Source organism: Taeniopygia guttata, chromosome 7 (assembly GCF_048771995.1).
Source record: "Taeniopygia guttata chromosome 7, bTaeGut7.mat, whole genome shotgun sequence".
In the NCBI taxonomy this organism is placed as follows: Eukaryota; Metazoa; Chordata; class Aves; order Passeriformes; family Estrildidae; genus Taeniopygia; species Taeniopygia guttata.
The window spans coordinates 36,663,167-36,672,297 of NC_133032.1; positions in this window are offsets into that span (position 1 = coordinate 36,663,167).

Here is a 9,131-nt window from a genome sequence, read left to right on the forward strand (position 1 = left end):
GGACAACAGTTTCTGGACTCTCTTCTCAAAGCACTTAAATGATAAATCAATCACCAAAGACAGATAATATAAATAAAGTGATAGACTGGCTTTCCCTCTGTCTTCCTTTCTTCTGATTTACAAAACAGATCCAACGAGCTGTCTGTGGCCAGAAAGCCGGGCTTACGCCGGGGTTAGAACGTTGTTATGTCTGTTTACAGTGATTTGGGAGACTAGAGGGGAAAAGTTTGAATCAACAAATATTTTATACATTCCTACTGGTAACTCCAGGGCCGGTTTTCAGGGTGGGTTTTTTTTTTCCTCCCTTGTCTGTTACAAGTTATGATGTGTGGATGAAGGCTTTTTCCCATGCAGTAATGACTGTATACTGAGATTTCAAGGGGCTGTTCATGACAATCCCATTTTCTGTGTAATTTCATGGTTGTCTTCTTGAATGAAGATATTGGCTGCTCTGAAGCAGGAGGTCAGATGCTCCTGCTCCCTTTCAGTATTGTTCCGGAGTATGTTTCCTTTCAGCTGATGAAAAGTAATTCATCATTTACACCCTTGAATTCTGCCAGCGTTTTTTTGAACAACTTTTCTTTCCCCGTGGTACCTTGGGCCCATGAAAGAGATAAATAGGTTCAATACAACGCCGGGCCCCGGATCCTGGGAGCAGGTTCGGCCTTGGAGGCCCCGAGCTGCCCCTTTCTCATGATGGAGTTTGTCACCTTTCTACCTCGGGAAGTCAAATCCTGTCGACTCAGCCATCTCTCAGCCTCTCTGAAGTGGCTTTGGCACCCACTGGGGCATGTGAGCTTAAAATTGATTTTTTTTTAAGATCTGTCAAGTTCCCTTAAGGGAGCGGGCAGACAGCCGGCCCCAGGCCCGCACAAAGCGCTCAGTGTCCGGCGGGCGCCCGCGGAGCTTCTCCCGACGGAAAAACCTCCCTGCTCCTGCCCAAACCTCACTGCTGCCTTTATCTGAGAAACAGAGGCTGCCTGGGTCACCCCCAGGAAGCAGGGATGCTCCTGGTGACCAGGTGGTCCCTGCTGGGGACAATGGGATTGTGTCCCCCACACCCTGGGAATGCTCAGTGCCGGGCAAATAACTCATGGGAGTGCACCACAAACCTCAAAAATCAGTGGCCAGGAAGTCAGGGAAATAGGGATGCAAAGAGAATAAAGATTTTCAGCTGAAAAATAAATAAATGTGTAGATATATGCAGGTAGATTGATAGTATAAGAAATGGTAGATGTTAAAATATAAAAACATATAATACCTATTCAATTTCTACATTTTCATATATGCCTATATAACATATACTATATTAATATAGTATATATTAATATAAAGTTACAAAACATATTTTCTTTTCTATATATACATCATATATACTATATATTATTTGTTATATAGTGTATATATATTCTGTATTTATAGTATATATCTCTATATAGTAGGTATGTATATATGTATATACTATAATATATATAGTATGTATATATAATGTGCATATTATAAGCATATATACATTATAATTTTATGCTTATTTATATAGATAATATATATATAAATTATTTCTAATTTTTATATGTTTACAATAGTATATGTTATAGTATATATAGTATTTATATTGTATATATGTACACTATATAGTCTATATAACATCTATATACACTACACATCATGGCATATATAGTATACATATAATATAATATAATAAATATAATTAATATAATATAATATAATATAATATAATATAATGTAATATAATATAATATAATATAATATAATATAATATAATATAATATAATATAATATAATATAATATAATATAATATAATATAATATAATATAATATAATATAATATAATATAATATAATATAATATATATAATATAATATAATATAATATAATATAATATAATATATATAATATAATATAATTAATATTATATAATTAATGTTATATAATTAATATAATTAATATAATATAATATAATTAATATAATATAATTAATATAATACATATGATACATATGATATGTGGAATATATATCTGTACTGTGTATATATATACCTTATACTATTGGTATATTTATTCAATATATAACAGTACATAATAACTAATATACTACCTCTGTATAATACAATTTTAGGTCATTAATATCTATATATTTAGTGCATACCCCATTCTTTACATGACACAGGTGGTTGCAGCAAAAAGGCAGGACTGCTGACTGCAAAAAGTGAAAATCCCTTTGCAGAGCGAGGCTTTAACTCCCAAAAATTTGGTTCCTGGTGTGCAGGTGGGTCAGAGGCTGCACCTCCCACACTGGGGTCACCCCACAGCCTCACAGGCATCTCCAGGAGCATTTCACAACCGGGTAAATAAACTGAGTCTGGGGAAAAAAAAAAAAAAAATCTTTTTACAGCAACACGTCTGAAAGGGGCTCATTCTAAGTAATAATTTCAGGGCAGGAATTCCAAGTTATTCCACAGCCTGGATTTAAGCATTCCCAGACACAAAGAGCTTTAGCAATGTAACCCTTTATTTAGTTTTTCAGTAACTCTCTCTTGTTTTGTGTAGTCTTTCAGAGGAGCAAATAATAGTTCATGTTGATCAATTCTTGTAATTTTTCGCCCAGCACACAAGTCTTACATGTAGAATATTCCCTGGGCTGGCTTTTTATTTAAATACTGCACGGTTCCTTCCTCCCTTTTGCTGCAAGTGTTTGTTATTTTAACAAAAGCATCCTGTGCATCCACATTACCAACGCACGTCTGAGTGGGCAAAAGGGTTGGTTAATCTGCTGCTGTCGTGACAGCAGGGGGAGCAAAAATCACTGCATCGGGGGGAATTCACAGTGATCCTGCCTATTAAAAACTCACTTCTGCAAAGAAATAGACTCTTCCTGGAGAAAACAACTCGTGTGCGTTTGTTTTCTCCAGCCAAACTCGAGCTGCGGGGTTACCCCAACCTTTGCTGTGCAAACCTTTAGCAGAAAGCAAACAGCAGCTAGAAGTAATTACAAGTTTGAGACAGAAGTCAGGAGAGAGCTGGGGTATTTTTAACTAGTGAGGGGAGTGCTGGAAGTCCCTCTGGAAGGAAAAAAGGGACAGGGAATATCTGCAGCTTGCCTTTTATTTTTATTTAAGCTGTGCTGCAGGAGAGGGAACTGCAGCACATCCCGTGCCAGGAGACCTCTGGTGCTTCACCTCCAAAGATTAAAGGTCAGAAAGGGCACTGGTGGTGCCACAACCCTGTGCCAAATACAGTCCCAGGAGCAAATGATCCGAGACTCAATCAGTTACATGATTAAATTAATATTTACATCCTGGAATGTCGGATTAAACCCTTTCCTGACCCAAAGATGGGGCAACTGAGAGGTATTTTAACAACTTTCATTCCATTTTGAGTCTCTTGTGAAGGGGGAACAATACAGATGTTATAATTCAAGCTATTACAATCAGAAGCCAACTATTTCCTAATTACAATACATTATATGTGTTTCTGTTTTGATTGAGTTAGTGATGAGGGTAGAAATTCAATTGTTTTATTTTTTAAAAGTTAGAATTTCTCCACAAATTCATTTCCCACACTGGAATATATCCACACTTCCTTCTGCTCACTTTTTTTTCAGAGTTCTGGGCTACCCTGATGGATTTTGTGGCTATGGCCATCAGCAATGCTACCCCACAGCTTGGTTTTCTTCAAAGTTTCACAGACTCTTGGAAATCAGAGTGATTTTTTTGTACCTCTTGTTGCCAATCAGGCCACATTTAATGATTTTGAGCTGGACATTGCAATATCTGCCGTGTTTGTCAGTTCCTCAGGTGAGGCTGCACGTGTTGCCACAGAAAGGAAAAGCACTCCTCCTTTGTTCAGCAGCTCTCCATCTGCCCAGCCATCCACCCATCTGCCTCTGTGTATTCACACACAAAAATAAAACCTGCTGAACAAATCCGCCATGCCTTTGTCCACACTACACTGATTTTTGGATCTATTTTTCCTTCCAGTTTGCTGGAGTATATTCACAGGATATTATTATCATCTCAACTACTTTTTTTTTTTTCTGCTGTTAGCATTTTCTCTTTGCTTTTCTAATTAGCCTTTCAGTTTGTTTCTGCTTATTTTCTGTAGCTTTTCAACTGCTCCACCTTACCAGATTTGGCTTTTTTTTTTTTTTTTTCCAACACCTTGTGCTTACTGCTTATCTTACTCTTTACTATAGAACTCTACTTAGCCACATTGGGCATTGTTACCTTTATCCTTCTTTAGACTTAAACCAGGATGAATTTCAAATGTCCTCCAACTGTTTCTGAAATATATTCCAATTTTCTTCAGTAGATTTACCATACATTATAATAAAATCCTGATAAAAATTCCTTAGCACACTCTTCACTCCCTGAAAGTCAGCCTGCCGTAAGGCTTGCATTGCTTTTTGCTCCTCAACAAATACTTTAAATCAAATGATGTCAAGATCACTGGATCTTTCATACCTCTCCAGTTCAACACCCTTTATTACCCTTGGCTCAAACCCTTGAATTAATTCAAATAGTTTCTGAAAGACAATTCAATAAGGCCCACAAGGAACTGGAGGCAATCCTGCGTTGGCTTTAGGGACGTGAGTATTCCCTCCCTAGTTCTACCTTCTCACAGTCAATAAAGGAGTAATTAAAAGCCATCTTATCAAAGTTCTGAAGCTCTTGAAGGCCTCTCTCATCTGTAAGCAAAGACCTAAAAGTTCAAAGAAGCCTTCAGAAAACCACCTGACTACCTTTATTGTGCCTAACTTTTATCAGCGCTGACATTGCTATGTCAGCCAAAATCCTGGCAGCATTTCCCTCTGAAGACACTCATCTCCCAGGAATACTGATGGGCTCCTCCTCCAGCTACCCTTCCTCTCCACAAACCCCAGCCCAGTATCTCAAAACCTCAATTTCTTGCCTCAACCATATCTGTGCTATTCCAATAATATCATGCTTATCCTCGATACTCAGAGTTATCATTGATAAGTCTTTGATGTAATAAATCCTTGATATAGTATCATACTTATTCTTGCTATAAGATATAATCACAAATGAAAGCAGAAACTTAAGATACAGAGTAAAATATATTACTTGCCAATTTTCCACAGTAACTTTTCATCATTACTCCAAAATTACTTTTTAATGCAAAGAGTAGTTCCAATCACATAGAGGCCCACATGATTCAGATACTATCATAATCACAATTAGATTACATTACTGCAATCAGGAATGGAGATCATTAAGAGAAAGAATATAAATTGCTTTAGTTTTACAAGTACTGAGCTAGCAAAATTATAATTAATCTCCATTTATAATCTTTTCTTTCATAGAACTGCAAAGCATGCTACTTTTTTTAGGCCATCAATACAAATTAGAACTAAGTAATAAAGCCCTAACTACTACCACTGTGCAGTTCTCATTCGTAGAAACTTTCACATTACACAGAGAAGGCTTTCCATGCAAACAGTGCCCTCAGCACAGAGGGGTTTTCAGTGCAATAAGTCCAGCCATTTCTACAGTCACTTTGCTGTTTATAACACAAAATGCAATCAAAACTGTCTATCCCTCCTCGGAAAAATGGATATGAAGTCTGCTTCTGAAATTGGATGATACGTTTTGTGAGAGATGAGACAATAATGACTTAGCAGCAGAAGCAAAAAATAAAAAAAATGGAAAAAGGACAAATACAAGATTTCACAAGTTTTCAGAATTTCCACTAAAAACCAGACCTGCAATGCTGTCAGGAGCTGTGAGATGGCAGACAAGGCCTCATCTAACTCCAGTACATGCAGCCACGTGGAACATACACAGCTCTGGAATTTTTAAGCTTGCCATGCAAGTCTTTTCTTCATTTTCATTCTCAGTTTTGAGAAAAATAAAAAATAAGTTCAGCAGCTGTACTGACCACGTACTAAATATTTTTCTAGACCCGAACTCTACCCTCCCTGACCCATCAGAAAGAATTACATGGAAGAAAAAAAATGAAAAAAGTAGAATCAAAAGTGACCCGTTTTTAAATGCACGAGTAACTTTATCCCTTGGTTTTACATGGACAGTGCAAACCAACCTAAAATAATTGTTGGGGTTTTCCTGATTAAATGATCATCCCAGAGAGAGCTTGCCTCGTGCTGGCTGTATGGCAAAGGAACGAGGTTTAAATCCAAGTGAAACAAATCTGGAAGAATTCAGTTTTCTGGTTCTTGGGAGTTAAGTTCTAAGGTAGTAACTGCAGGAGAAACTACAAAACAAAGAGAGTCACAGGAAAACAGAATGGTTTGGGGTGGGGATAGTTTGGTTTGCTCCAAACCCCAGTGTCCAACCTGGCCTTGGGCACTGCCAGGGATCCAGGGGCAGCCACGGCTCCTCTGGGCACCCGTGCCAGGGCTGCCCACCCTTCCAGGGAACAATTCCTCCTGGCTGCAGGGAAATTCTTACAAATGGGAAGGTGGGAACCAACCTGGAATCATATTGACCTGATCAATTCCCCCTTCCTTCATCTAATACAAATAAACAGCATCTGGTGTGGCCTGGAGAAGCCATGTGGAAAATCAGCCATTGAAATCCACTTTCCATGGGGAAAGGCACACTGGAATGCTTTGGGTCCCTAGGATCCAGGGCTGCCTGCTTCTAGGGGATGCCCAGCATGGGATAAAGACAAAGTAATGATGGTTTTGGATCTGCATGATTTGCGAGCTTCCTTAAGATCAAAAAGCTGAATAATTTCCAGAAAAAACACAAAACCATGGTTTGCTGTTTCCATTAACCCACGATCAGTTACAAATCCCAGCTCCATCCCACCTAGTCCTCATCCAAACCACCAATGAGATGATTCATAAGGCTGAAAATCAACTTTTAGACCACATCAGCTGCGACCAGGCAGTTCCTGTATGACTTTAAAAACTTGCACCCCTAACAGCAGATAATTCCCATCTAATCCAAATCCTTCAGTGCTTTAATTCCACTCATCCCATCCTCAGCACCCAATGTTTTATTGAACAAAACCTCCTCGCTCCACTGCTTCCTCAGACAATGGAGCACTTTGAACTGGTTTCACTCAAACCCCTCAGCTTCTGGAGCCTGCTTTCCTTGCCCCTGCTCATCAATAATTGCTAAGTGCAGCCTCTTAGAGTGTTAATACGCAGAAAATATCATATAAAACCACATTTCCACTCCTCCTCAGCCATTGCTGAGGTTCAGGTGGGGAGCAGCACCCTCACTGTCTCATTTTTCTAGTGATTTTTCCCTTGTGAAAGAAATTAGGAGCTGCTCTGTGTGACAAGTGCCAGGTGACCCCGCGGGACATGGTCCCTACAGCTGGCTGGGACAGGTCAGCAGCTTCTCACTGAGAATTCCCTTTCCCCCTAAGTTCAGCAGTGCTTCCAGGCTTAAGTGTGTCTGAACAAAAGCAGTTCTGGATGACAATCTTGGATGTAGGCCTTTAAAAATCTTTGTACACTCTATTTCAGATATGCAAATGCTCTTTTGGATATGGCTCTTGATCAAGTTTTCATGAACATTCACATTCCTCTGCTGAAAAGCGTGTGAAATCAGTCATCTACCAGACTCATGCAGAAATTGCTTGATTTCAGTTTCCTTGTCTGCCTTTTCTATATGCCTGAAATTGTCTTTATCATCTTTGTCTATGCACTATTTATATTAAAATGTTTTTCTTATCTCCTGTAACCAATTCAGTTTGGGTCAGCATTAAAACCATTCCACCCACTTCAAAGAGAGCCAAAAGGATGCAAGAGAAACCTGAGGAGAAAACTATGAGCATTTGTAGCATCCAGGAAGCAGAGAAAAACCAACTTATTTGCTAATGCTTTTTAGTTAAAAAGTTCAGAGCACAGAGTATTGCATTAATTAAATGAGCAAATAATATTTAATCTAAAAAGATGCCACAGACCTGAAACTGGCAAAACTCTTAATGAGCATTAAAATGTAATTCACACACTTATGTTGAAACAGCTGACGGGATACACATGTTAGAGGAGTTTCTGCTTTTGGTTTGTGGGCTGTTGGTGGTTAGTTTGAGTTTTTTACAAACCTGCCAGCAAAAGAACACACTCTCAGTGATATGTCAGAGATAAAGTTGAAGCACCAGAATGCCCATGGCAAATTCAGGGAACAAAGACTCACTCATACAGAATAGGAATGAGTGGTTTTGTACAGCAGGCTATGAGCTCAAGGTGTTTCTGGAAAGCACAAATCCTCAGCATCTAGCAAAACCATTTTCCTACATCCACGAGTTTTCTGCCTGGTGTGGTGGAAAAGGAGATTTTGAGCTACTGTTTGGTGGACATTCTGCTGGAAAACAGAGAAAGGGAATAGAATTCCAAGGTTAGCCTGGGTATAAGAAGAAAGAAGACACTGACATAAAAATTAGGATTCTTCCTGAGGAAGAAGAACTTTCCAGCTGCAGCACAGACCCATGTGTAGGTCAGGCAAATAAATGGAGTAGGTAACCTGCTTTCAGGTGAGATGCCACGGTGAAATAAATCTCCTTTTCCAAGGAAAATCATTAAGGAAACAGGTATGAAATTAGCATGGTATTCATTATTATTCCCACTGAAACCAGTAGGGAGTGGGTGGTGTTTGCTTCTCTGTGGGGCTTTTTTAGGATAAGCCCAGCTCTAGTAGGATCTGGTGCAGAACAGCAGGGAGCTCTGTAGGGGCAGCACAGGGAGAGCTGGACTATTCCAGCACCTTGCAGCAGGGAGGGGAAAAACAATGCAGTGATGGCACAGGAGATGTGTCAGCAAGCAGTGCCTGCAGCATTAACCCCACTAATCCTCTCCCTAAGTCAGACTTGTCTCGTGATGGACAAATTATCCAGCTTAGTGAGGTGTCTGGGATGGTGACAGTGTCTCAACCCCTCTGTTCCCTCAGTGCCCAGAGCATCCTTCAGCCCCTGAGAACACCCAAACACGCTCCCTCTGCAGAGTGGTCTCACAGCCCTTATTTTCTGCCCTTTGGGGAAAAAAAAATAAAAGGCAAAACAGAACTATTTCCATGACAAGTTAACAATCTGTCCAAGTGGAAATGGAAATGGAGGGTTGAATGGGCTCTATCTTCAAGTGAATATATTCCAGGCACCTAGACTAAATGTGTGCTGG